Source organism: Monopterus albus, unplaced genomic scaffold, assembly GCF_001952655.1.
Source record: "Monopterus albus unplaced genomic scaffold, M_albus_1.0 scaffold92.1, whole genome shotgun sequence".
Classification (NCBI taxonomy): domain Eukaryota; kingdom Metazoa; phylum Chordata; class Actinopteri; order Synbranchiformes; family Synbranchidae; genus Monopterus; species Monopterus albus.
In genome coordinates, this window is record NW_018127972.1 from 1,950,582 (window position 1) to 1,962,293 (window position 11,712).

At 40.6% G+C, this 11,712-nt stretch overlaps 1 protein-coding gene across 14 annotated transcripts in view; it reads left to right on the forward strand.

Annotated features, from left to right (window-relative positions):
• The window catches only part of rbfox1 (RNA binding fox-1 homolog 1), a 315,653-nt gene that overhangs the window by 240,282 nt on the left and 63,659 nt on the right, over positions 1 to 11,712 (forward strand). The window lies entirely within an intron of this gene.

Below are 11,712 nucleotides of genomic sequence, written 5' to 3' on the forward strand. Positions count from 1 at the left end.
ACAAAATTTTATCTCAGTGGTCTGTGTGTCTTGAAAAACTGTCCATTCAATTCAATTTGCGGAATTAGAATGCATCAGAATCCACTTGGAATCTGAGAGACACCCATCTCAGGTCTCTGAGGTTTAGCCATCACCAAGATTTGACCGATAGCTTTCACACTGGTCTAAACCAACCAAATCAAGTCAAATCAAGTCAAGTTAAATTTATTTGGATAGCCCAGTACCACAATCACAAATATACCTCAAGGGGTTATATACTCTGTCCAGCATACAGCACTCTCTTTCCTTAGACTCTCAAACTGGATTAAAAAAAACGGAGTAATTTAAATTAGTTGTGAAAAGTCCCAGCACTTCTTTGAAAATATTCCTTTAAATTCAATCAGTCTCTGAAATATTTTCCTTTAAATTCAATGCTGATCCAGTTATGCCAATATTGCCCAGTGAAAGGCAGAAGAACTTGTCAAAGTTGGACCACTCCAAGGCTCTTACTGTCTTTTTGCCACTGTATAGCATGACCAGAAAGCAGACCCTACAATGTTACTTTCTGAGTGTTACCTGATTATCACTCCAACTCCTCTATCCCCCAAAGACAATTGCCAGTGTTCTCTGGGGCCCTTTGTGAGTTATTGTTATAATAGAATTCATATGATTTTTAATGCTGCATATATATGAGTGCAGCCTTGCAGGCAACACAAAAGTAACATAAAAAAATTGAAAACATATAAAAATCCTACTAGTCAGATATTTTCTGGATTTATAACTCAGTTCATTTTCATAAATATTTATGACACCATTGGCCTTAAGTGCCATAAAATGGGTATTATTTTGCATAGCAATATTGTGTTCACTCAGCACTGCAAGAAAAGCTTAGTTGTCTTTTTCTGCTGATCCTTCAAACTTAATTCACACATGAAATATTGATCTGAGTCAAAGATCAAGGTCTACTGACAAATGCCTGGCCAGGAAGAGTCTCGTCATAGCAACATACTTCAAAAATATTAACTTTTTAGCAATTAAAAAAAAATCTTTATATGTTTAAAACAGCAATCTGTTATATTATTTTGGTATTCTATTAAAATAAACCTACAGAAACTTGCTCAGCATAGTTAATGCTTAATCATGAAATTCATCCACATTGTTTTGTTGTTTATTTTATTGTGTTTTTGTTTGCTTTTAGTTAATTTTTGCATTTTAATGGTGCAATATCCTGGTTGTGCATTCACATGCTAAAGTAAAGGTCTAAGGAAAGAGTTTCTCGACTCAGTTGCAACATAGCACTGCATTTAGAACCTCCGATGTTTGGAAACTCACCAGGAAATGAAAACACTAACCAGACATTAGTGTCTTTTAAAAGAATAACTGTTGTGCCCAGGAACTTGTAGGACTCCACGACTGAAACAGTGCTGCTGAGTATAGTGAGTGGAGATAGGATGGAGGGACTCCTCCTAAAATCCACTATCATTTCCATTATTTTTGACATGTTCAGCTCCAGGTTGTTACAGCCACACCACAGGGCCAGCTGTTCAACCTCCTGTCTGTAGGCCGATTTGTCAGCGTCCTGAATGAGGATGATGACCGCTGTGTCATCTGTGAACTTCAGGATTTTTACAAAGGGGTCTCCTGAGGTGCAGTCATTGGTATAGAGGTAGAACAACAGCGGGGAGAGCACACATACTTGGGGGGGGCACCTGTGCTGATTGTCCGGGTGCTGGATGTGGTTTTCCCCAGCCTCACCTGCTGCTTCCTGTCTGTCATAATGCTGTTAATCCACTGACAGGTGGCGGCAGGTGCAGTGAGCTGGGTTGGTTTGGAGTAGAGGATGTCTGGAATGATGGTGTTAAATGCCAAACTGAAGTCCACAAATAGGATCCGAGCATAGGTCCCCGGTCAGTCAGTTGCAGGATGTAATGCGGTGCCTAGTTGACTGCATCATCCACTGACCTATTTGCTCGGTAGGCAAACTGCAGGGGATCCAGCTGAGGACAATGGATAATGTCTCTAAGTCCGAGTTACAAGTTCTCTCCAGCACTGTAATGCCCCTACACCAACCTCCATTAATGTAGAAACAGATGCTCTTTGACAGCCTTGTCAAAGGTAGAAAAACTGGAACCCACAGATGGAGTTTGTGTAACATACACAAAACAATAATTCACCATGATGATAGTAGTGAAAATGCAACTAGGAAAATGGACCAACTCTACTTTATCCACTCAGACTCATTGCCACCTGGTACTGCACAGAGTGCTGAGGAAGTGATGACTTCTTTTGATGTAATTTGACGTAATGTTAAAAAAAAAGAATTTTTAAACCTTTGATCATTGCTCAAAATGTTTACTTTGTCCTCTGAATTTCTGCCACGGTGTCATGTAAAACCTACAAAAGTTAGTCTTTACATTTTGAAGAATAATTTCCAAGGCATTTTTTTAACCTGCAACTTGCAATTCAGAATCAGAATCAGCTTCACAGGCCAAATATGTTGAACACATGAGTAGTTTGACCTCGGTACAGTGGCTCTCAGTATGCAAAAAAAAAAAACAAGAAAGGAATGGGCAAAGAAGATAAAGGAAAGTCTATTAGGAAAGTAAAAATTAAAATACCTATAATAAAAGTACTTACAAGATATGCAGTATGTCTATATACACACAGTTTGGATGGAGTTTTCTGATAGATATACTGTATGCAAAGGTATATTTTCAAGGTTTTGCACTTAGGGTTGTTGTTTTGTTATACAGTCATGGGTTAAGTGTTTGTCAGAGTGATGGCCCAGGGGAAGAAACTTCCATCTTCCAGAGGGGAGTTCAAATATTTTGTGTCCAGGATGTGAAGGGTGTGCAGATATCTTCTCTGCTCTCCTTTTGAACAAATGATGATTCCTCTTTAGAACTGTATCAGCAGCTCCTGGGGCAGGTTGAACTTCCTGCGCTGGTGCAAGAAGTGCGTACATCCTCTACCGTACCACAGGGCCGGCGGTTCAACCTCCCATCTGTATGCTGACTCATCACCATCTTAGATGAGACCAATGATAGTTGTGTCATCTGCGAACTTCAGGAGTCTAACAGAGGGGTCCCCTGAAGTGCAATCATTGGTGTATGGAGAGAACAGCAGCGGGGAGAGCACACATCCCTGGGGATGCCTGTGCTGATACTCTGGGTGATGGATGCGATTTTCCCCAGCCTCACCTGCTGCTTCAAATGCAGTTTTGCAGCATTTGTGTTTTACTTGACACAAATATTGGAGGGAATATTCTCTTTACTCTTTTACATTTATCTGCTGCAGTTAGTTACTTTAAAAATTTAGAATTTACATTAATAATACATACTAGTGGTTACCACCATTTCTGGCTTGTGTCCTCTTAAATAAAAGTAGTTCATAGCTGGGACCCTTGTCTCATGTTTCAGATTTACCTACTGCTTTGTGATATAAAAAATAAAAACTAGACTGTGTCCTTTTGGAGGGGCCCAACCTCTAGATTAATTATACTAAATTAGCTAGCTGTGGTCCACATAAAGTTGTCAAAATTAGCTTTACTTTCATTTAAGTAAATGGAGCTACTTCTACTTGACACAAGACAATGTATTTACAATATATACTGTGTACAATATACTTTAATTTCTAGATATATTATTTTATTTACATACAAACACATCTCCAGCTTTCCTAGCAAGTATGATTCATTCTTGATGCCATGTATTATTCTTCTTATTATTACTATTTAAATATAGGGCCCTATTTTCCTACAGTGAGGTGCAGGAAACTCCAGGCACAAGGCACATATGGGTGTTTTAAAAATGTTTTGCAATTTTGGTGACAACAGGCACAGCGCAGTTTCATGTGCAGCCAGGCTTTACTGGATCCATTGTGGAGGAGAGGCAGATTATATTATTAGAGGGAACAATACATTGTGAGCAGGTGGAGTCGGGGCTGGCTTTAGTTACATCCAATCAAACCAGCTCCTCTCATCCCCTTTAAAGAGCAGGGCAGACACCTGACTGACTGATGTCACTGATGTCAGGACAAAGAAATACATGAAAGATTCTTTCCCTCTATCTTCTTCTCCTACCAGTTACAGTATGTATTCCATTCCTAGACTGACAGTGACAAAAGCATTTATGTAGAAGTACTGCACATAAATGTTCACCCAGTAGTCTGCTAATATCACTGACCAGCTTATGTGCATGGAAGAAAGTTTCTCTGTTATGTAATGTAATTTACTCACAGCTACATCCAGTGTGCAAAGCTTTATAATTGTTTACTTTTTTTTTATATAATAAAAAATTATATTAGAATCACTGTGCTTATGTTGAAACTGACTGCACTCTACCAGAGTGCACGGCCAATGGATGTGTCACCCACTTTATCTCCATCTACAGCTGGTTTCAAAGCTGATCAAACCACCATAAAATGCAAAATCAGACACAATGTGCCATGTATCCCCATCGTAGTAACGTACAGATAAGGTATATCTGTGTGAAACTTATTCGAAACTGTAACTTAACAGTGACAGCAGTGCACAGTGAGGTCTGACTGACTTTACCTGCTGTGTAACAGGATTAATCAGGACATTTGCAGGGTGTTGGTTAGTTATTTTGACTCATGAGCTGCTTTCATGTGTTATATAATTTTTTAACATGGATTTGGATTCCCAGACACCGACTGCAAATCACCTGCTGCATCCTGTCAGGACAGATGGTCTGTCCTGACATGTGCCAACACTGTTTGACCATATTCATATCTATAGCCACATACTGAGAACTAGTTTATTTATCTTATTTAAAAATAATCTTTCTAAAAGTGAACTCTGGCAGATCAGTTGTGGATTTAAGATTAATTTTAAGTTGTTGCAGCCATTAAAATATATTTGGGTACCTGACCTCATGCTTCCCAGCCTATGTGCTTGTCAGGAAAATTGCAAATGCATCTGTGACTGCGATAAGAGGTAGTGTGAGCAGGTGTTATCATTATTGTTATTCCAAGTCAAAATGAGCACCAATATTGCACTGCATTTCCTAATTAGCATACACATGGCCTCAACTCTGCCTATCCTCCCACCTCAGCATAAGCACATTCACTCATAGCAGGAAAATACCAAACACACCAATTCACGAAAAACAGGTATACATGCACCCAAGGAAAACTGCATAAGGACCGCATTTAAAGTGACACAGAAATTGTGCTGGGAGGAAAATAGAGCCTATAATCAACTTGGGAAGGGTGATATTATGATGTGCTGTGTGTGGCCCTGTTATCATGTATTTTTAAAGTAATTAATTATTTCCCTTTCTCATGAACATATCTGTAATTTGTTGTTTTTGATATCACTTTCCCATACAGCTTGTTTCTTTAAAATGGTGCAATCTTTATCACTCATGCTTTCTTTCTCCTATACTGTCTATTTTTTCTCCACACTGCACAGCCACATGCATTCACGGTTTGACTGAATGTTATTTGGATGTGAACGTGTTTGACGACAGAGAGAGGGGCTGGTGGGCTACAGTTCTGGGTGACTTTAGCTGTCCCATGTTGTTTTCACTATCATTTGCACATTCCATTTTGCCTTTTTAAATTTAACCACTTAACTTTTACTTTAGTTCATCATTTAATTTACTTCATTACTGCAAAACCCACAAAGCAAAGTAATAATGAATATAAGCATTCCAACAAATGGTATAAGCTGATAGGGTTATTTAATCAAATTTTCTATTGCTCCACTATTAGTGGAATCATATGTTAATATAACAGTTATATTATTAATATGATTGTATCATTTCAACATTTTTTGTTGCAAAGCAAAAATGTAAATTTTTCTATTTACAAACAATTAAGTTGTTTACATCATTTTATTATTTATGTGTGGACTCCCACAAAGACAAGAACAGAAAGGCTCAGCTCAACAAGCCCAGACCCATCTTACTTTGAAGCGTAACCACGGCACCATTGTGCCAAGAAAAGTCTCTAAGGACCATGTAAAATGTGTCTTGATAAGAAAATCTGAATATAAGGTCCATGCATTCTCTAGAGGTTAACATGTTGTACTGTATGGTATCTCCAATACATTAATCTGGTATATAAAGAACACTCGAGTGTATGAAAGCTCTAGCGAGGGATGTGTCAGTTCTGTTTCTTCTTTCTTCTTAAGTTCTAGAGTAAAACATGACTTTAAATATAGATGTTTTATAAAAAATTTAAAAAAAAAAGCTATCCTTGGCACTACATTTTCTTTCTAGTTTAAAAATTTCTCTTCTTATCTGGTAATCTGACATTAGCCACCACCTTTGTCTGAAATCTCCAGTATTTCTGAAACCATAGTCAGTCTGGTCTTGCCTCATATATTTCAGTTTTTGATGCCAAAAGGAATAAGATGGGGTGCTTTGTCTCATTGTTTGTTTATTTCTTCATTGCAAGTGTAGGCGGATGTTGCCATTGAAGAGGAGCTCTGCACAGATGGCAGTCACTGCTGTGTGGTGTACACTCCTTTCCATATGTGTCTGTATATACCTAGGCATTGCGTGGAAGGCTTACAGTCTGCTGGCCTTATGCTGCTTCTTTTCAAGCTCACACACCCACACAAACACACACACACACACAAGCAGGCAGTATTCTTAGTTGGCTCGGAGCTGGGGACTGTTTGTGAGCAAGAGAAAGAGAAGTAAGGAATGAAAACTGTCTTTCTTGTTGAATTGTGATTTTATGTTACATATGTATGACAACAGTCTCTTTCATTATCTCCCAGATAATGAAAGATTTACTGTATGTCACACACTGGAGGCTCTATATGGTAAATTTTGACATAAAATCATAGCAGACATGATTTCATGTTTCAGGTGTTCTTGCAAAGTTTTGCTCATCTTGTAGCCTGTAATTAGTTAAATATTAATTACCATGTAAAAGTTGCTCCCAACAGAAAGGACACATATCCATCATAATATTAGAATACACCCCTGTTACTATTTACAGTAGATTCAGGCTAGGTTTCTTCCAAATAAAAACTTGTTGGGTGAATGGTGTGTATAATAAGCCATGCGTACACCATAATATTTGAATAGATACCCCCTTAAAATACTTACAGTACATTCAGGATGTTTCTTCCAAATGAAAGCTTTTTGTCTGGCACCTATCATATACATACAGCATAATTTTAGAATAGATATTCTGTACTTAGAAAATACAGTATAATTACATATCAAGTCTCCAGGTTGTTACCCCCTGTTATTCCGAAAATGTTGCATGTTGGTCCACTGGACTTACATATATGTATTGGTAAATACTGTACGTTATTATATGGAATGACGCTCTAAATGCCGGCTACATATGCGGTAAGTCACAGCCTGTAAAATAAAGCATTACCAACTTGCTCATAAATGCACATGTTCTAAAAAGACCATCTCCAAAGCCAGCAAAGGGACACACCAGTAGTATGTAACGCACATACATGCACTTGCAGCAAAACAGCAGACTATCAAGTCCTCTGTTGTGTTTAACAGCCATTGATCTCTGTCACACAGAGAGCTAAAGGACAAACACAGCTGGTACTCTGTATATGTGTGCCTGAGCATCTCTTATGTTTCTGCATTTGATACTGATATGGTGGCCTCACAAGAATGTTATTAGATCAGTTACTATTGTGAAAACTGACCTGGCCTTACAGATCAGATCCTTCAAACCCCATCAAACCCTTGTTTGCTGTTTTATACTTCCTGGCCACTGTGCAGTACATCTATGAGATTTAATGCAATCCAACACATCAGATCTGCCGCAGCTCAGGCAGACTGCAGGCTATACTCAGACAAGGCAGGAGAACTGTGCTGTGCCCAGTGGTGGCTTCAATACTTTAGGATCATTGCTATCATGATTACAAGTGGTAAGGGGCATCCCTTACATCTCTCAGTTTTCTAAGACATTTTAATGTACAGGGCTTCCTTTCTGGTTTTTTGTTGTACAGTCTGTTGTACAACACTGTTGAGAATGCACAGCTCATGGTACGTAGAGACAGTTGGTAGGACCAGAGCTTGAGTCAGGTTCTGTCTGTTGAGGTTTCACTAAGGACTTGACCTCCCAGGTGAGGGACCCCAGCACACGAGAAGAAGGCACAATCTTATCAGGACAGAAGGATTGTTCTTCAATGGAATACTGGCAAGACAGGGCATCAGGCTTAATGTTATGTGATCTAGGTTGGTAATTTATGGTGAAGTCAAAGCACTCAAAGTAGTGAGCCCAGCAAGCTTGGAAAAAGTTAAGTCCTTTAGTGGACTGATTATAGGCTAGATTTTTGTGATCAGTCCAGATAATGAAATGATGTTCATGATCCCTTAAGCATAATTGACAGTGCCTCAATTCTTGTAATCCTAGACTGATGGCCAGCAGTGCTTGGTTGCCCACAAGATATAAATCTCTCTTTGAGAAAGAGAAGGCTTCTTACACTTCTGGTGTCCCTAAAAAGGATCTGACAGCATTGGTGTGTTGTGTGAGGGGAACTGCTATCTGGCTGTAGTCTTTGATAAATGACCTATCCAAATTTACAAATCGAGCCATTACGAGCCATACGAGCCATTCAGTCACTGCACAAATTTTTTTGGGGTCCAGCTTCACCTGCCCACACTCGATAATGTAGCCCAGAAAGGACACTGACCACACGTGAAATTCATGTTTCTCCATACAGTTTGTTTCCCAGCAGTCTCTGAAGCACCTGATTGATGTGAACTTGATGCCCTTCCAGACTGTGGGAGAATATCAAAATATCATCTAAGCATCACCCAAGATAAGACCTTATGGTGATGTTTGCTACCAAAAAGAAACTGGGCCCCATTCGGCAGCAGGAGGGATGCTGATGCCAGCAGTGAGTTAGTCACGTACATATTTTTCCATAACTTGTCTCTCTTGACCAGACAGATTGTATAGTCGGCTGGTGGGCAATGTGGCACCAGGCAGCAGTTCAATGACGCAGTCATATGATCTGTGAAGGGGTAATGAAAGGGCCTTCTCCTTGCAGAAGACATCACCTAATTCATGGTAAATAGAAGGAATAGGGAAATCTAGTGAGGACAAGAAGGTTGGAGCACTGGATCCACCTGCTGGTGGAGGCTTCAAACAGGATGAATGACAATAGGGACTCAAATTATTGACCCTACCTGATGACTAATCTAACTGTGGGTTATGAAATTTTAGCCATGAAAAACCCAAAATCAAAGGTACATGTGGTAAGGAAACAAAGAACTGGAGATACTCACTGTGTTTACTGAAAAGATGGCAACAACTGGGTCAATCATGTGAGTAACATCCTGTTGGTCAGTAAGCCTCTATTAATCAAATTCACTCTCAGAGTCTCATTTTGCAGCTTCACAGGGACACCATCTTGTGCAACCAAATCTATGTCCATGAAATGTTTCTACTCCTGAAACCACTAATGCTGACAATGGGAGGTTGAAACTGGCTGAAACTGAAATCTTAGCAGGTCATTGTAGGGTGTATTAGTTTTGACCCCTAGTGCCCCTACAGCTACTGATGAGCGGTCTCTTTTGTCATACAGGGAGAAGTGGCAAGAAAATGTCCTTTTTGTCACCGGCTTAGAATCTTCTGTTACATTCTGCTGGAGTTAGGCGAGCTCTGCCTAACTGCATAGGCTCTTCCCTCTTGTCCCTAGAAGAGGTTCTGTAGCTGGCGGAACATTGGTGTTTCACTTAGTTTATACTTGCCATTCTTGCCCGTGCACCAGAGGGCATGTGCTAAATATGATATCACAACTGCTGCCACGCAGTACACATTGGTGTTGTTTTAGCTGTTCGTGCACCTTCCAATTGAAAAAGCACGTAATGGATGAGCTGGGGACAAGAGTGTGTGAGCAGGTCAGTCCCTATATGACCCTATATAAACATCTATGGATTGGCATGCTGGCTAGATAGGGAGCTAGCTAGCTACAACACATTGCCTACCACACAAGCATTCATTCAACTTTATTCAGATATACTGTAGGTTCAATATCTGCTGGATATCTAGCTGGCTAGTTAGCTACAGGACATATTTCCTGTAGATTACCTCTTCCATTGCTATTCCAGTGGTGTCAATTGTGTTTTTCTCAGCCGCAATACCTGTTGTTTGGGAGAAGACTGCAGCAAATCAAATTTGCCTCAAGTGCAAGTGTAAATGGTTTTGTCTCCCTGTTGATGTCACATTTTGCACATGCAATGTCCAGTACATCGAGCATAAGGAGAGGAGGTGGCAGCACAATGGGATCTGTAGTTTCTTTTACGTCACCTGTCCTTTAGGTGTTTGTCTAACTTAATATATAGTATGTAACACACAAATACAAGTGCATCGATAGAGTTACTATCATTACAAAGAGCTACTTCATCCTTTACTTGATCCAGTGTCAGCTGGTAGGATGCAGAACTCAGTAGGTTCAATAGCCTTTTTGCTGTGTCACCAGCATGGATAGTCAAACACCTTTATAAACTCCTCCACAAACTCAGAATAAGAGAGTGACTGGTTACCTTTCTTGCTTAGAGCTGCTTCAGCCCAATCCAGTGCTCTCCCTCTGAGGAGAGCCATGACATAGCATACTTTTTAACATTCTGAAGCAAAGGTAAAGGGCTGCCAGTCGAACACCAGAAAGCACTGCAGCAGGAAGTCCCGACATCTACCCATATCGCCATTGTATGGTTCTGTCAGGGGCACCAGTGTCTCCCTGTGGAGCGTGGCTGCCCACAGTGTAGATGAAAAGCAGGAAGGAGCTGTGGAGAGAAGTGGAGCAGAGTGAGTAGTAAACATTTGTAACATACTTTGCAATTGAACAAGCTGTTGATTGAGAGTCTGGAGGGCATGATTAGAGCACCCTGGTTAGTAAGAGCCTTATGAACTGAGTCTGCGTCTGCTGGGTCCGCAACTTGGCCAAATCCAAAAACAAGACGGAATCATATACAGATAATTATGGTTCTTTTTTTCCAAACTTAAGTGAGCAGAGGTTGTTAAAGGTGGGAGCAGGCTGATGAGCAGAATCTTCAGGAGGTGAACTGGCAAGCACAGGGAGAGTAGGCAGGCAGGTGGAGTGCAGGTGTACAAGTTGGAGAGAGACATGAGTAGGTCAACTTGCAACTCCATGGGGAGAGACCAGAGTGTCAGGCAGGAGAATCGCTTGAGAGCCCAGTGAGAGGATGGCTCACCAGGGGACCAGAACATAGGAAAATACTGTTAGCATAAAGAAAATCAATTAGTTACACAAGATATCAAAAGCACAGCGGGTGACTGTAAGATCTGGCAGAGTTGGAAGGAAGGCCCAGGGTTGAAGTATTTCTGCAAGCGAGTAGTGATTGAGGACATCTCCAGCATAGGATGAGGGAAGGAGGAGCTCCAGCTTACACCACCCACCAGAGAAGCTGATCCTGACACAGTTGTTCTGTATGTTCATGTAGATATACAAAGCATGCACACAGTCCTGTCTCATGGGTCTTTCAACCTCATGGCTTTGTTTTCATTCTGACATACACCATCAACTATGAGACATTATATAAACAGGTGTGCACCTTTCCTAATTATATCCATCCATCCATCCATTTTCCTCCGCTTATCCGGGACCGGGTCACGGGGGCAGCAGTCTAAGCAAAGATGCCCAGACTTCCCTCTCTCCAAACATTTCCTCCAGCTCCTCCGGGGGAATGCCGGGGCGTTCCCAGGCCAGCCGAAAGACATAGTCCCTCCAGCGTGTCCTGGGCCTTCCCCGGG